The 1,278-nt window shown below is 53.9% G+C and overlaps 1 non-coding gene across 1 annotated transcript; it reads left to right on the forward strand.

Annotated features, from left to right (window-relative positions):
• The first annotated feature begins 25 nt into the window (after positions 1-25).
• GNI_217800 lies at positions 26-98 on the forward strand. Its single transcript has one exon. It is a non-coding gene; the product is annotated as a tRNA-Phe (tRNA).
• Positions 99-1,278: the final 1,180 nt, after the last annotated feature.

Raw genomic sequence — 1,278 nt, forward strand, 5'->3', positions numbered from 1 at the left:
AATCCTCACCGCCACGAAAGATACTGCCGCAATAGATTAGTTGGGAGAGCGCAAGACTGAAGATCTTGAAGCCTTGTGTTCGACCCACGGTTGCGACAATATTCTTGCAGTCGTTTTTGTTCACGCGTATCAAGGTGGCGCTTCCTATTTCTACCGGTGTGCGTGGACACAACGTGGCTCTTTGTGCACGAACTTGCTCTTTGTTTAGCCGCCTTGGTGGCTGGTTTAAGCTCTACCTGCTCAGACGTCCAACCGGACGAGCCGCCAATGACGACGTGAGACGCCGACGAAGCCGAAGAAACGCCAAGAGCTGAGACAGCAGCATTCTGCTATAAATCCCCCGCCATCAACGATCTTGGAACTGACCTTAAACGCATCAGAGTACGGCACAACTTCTTTGGTGAATAACGATAGCTTCGCGAACTTTATCATCCTTGAAACATACGGCGGCCTTCAGGGTCCTCATCCAAGGATTGCCTCCGCTACGTAGGGAGTGTGAGCATCCACTGCCGGAATTCGACCCAAATCGTTGAGTCAAGCCTCTTTCCTCAACACAATAAATTATGAGTAAACCAGCAATCCCATCCCGTCGGACTAGCCGGCGTAACGGAGACATAGCCAGGAGTGGAACCAAGTACTTCTGGACGTTGAGCTGGTACTCCTACCACTGCGTTGCAGATCAATACCCTGGTTATGCTGCGTGCTGGGATTGGCCTTCTGGCGGAGCTGCCGACCCTCGCATCGTGTATTGCTGCATAACCATTCAGCCTGGCGGGCTTTTTTGGCGATACGGCTTGGGGCCCAGTTGTGACCGCTGGGCAACAGATCTGCAGTTGGGTGTGCCTCTTCGCGGGTTTTGTAGACTTCTCGCTGCTGATCGCCCGCTGGCGGTGTTTCGGGGCGCCACACAGCGGAGAGCCTGGAATCAAGTATTTCTAACCGAAGGGGGGACTCGAACGCCCAATCGTTGTTCTAGGGGTTGCGCCACACTGCCAGAAACGCGCTTGGCGGGTTGCGGCCGGAAACATTCACGACAAAGTGGTCTTTGCGGGGGACACTCCGTTTGGTAGTGGTACAACCCCATGGTAGTTGCAGACATTTGTGGTTAGAGTTCGCAACGGTTTGCTCTCCACAGGTCTTACATTGGACGAGCATTCGTCCAGCGGCACGGGCACGGGCAACATAGACAGCGTGCTTGCGGGCAGTGATTATCTCTTGGACGTTATTTCGCGGAAGGTCGGCTTCTTCGGGGGTTAGTTGTCCAATGGACTCAAAGTC

This window comes from Gregarina niphandrodes (assembly GCF_000223845.1).
Source record: "Gregarina niphandrodes unplaced genomic scaffold scaffold00165, whole genome shotgun sequence".
NCBI classification, from domain to species: domain Eukaryota; phylum Apicomplexa; class Conoidasida; order Eugregarinorida; family Gregarinidae; genus Gregarina; species Gregarina niphandrodes.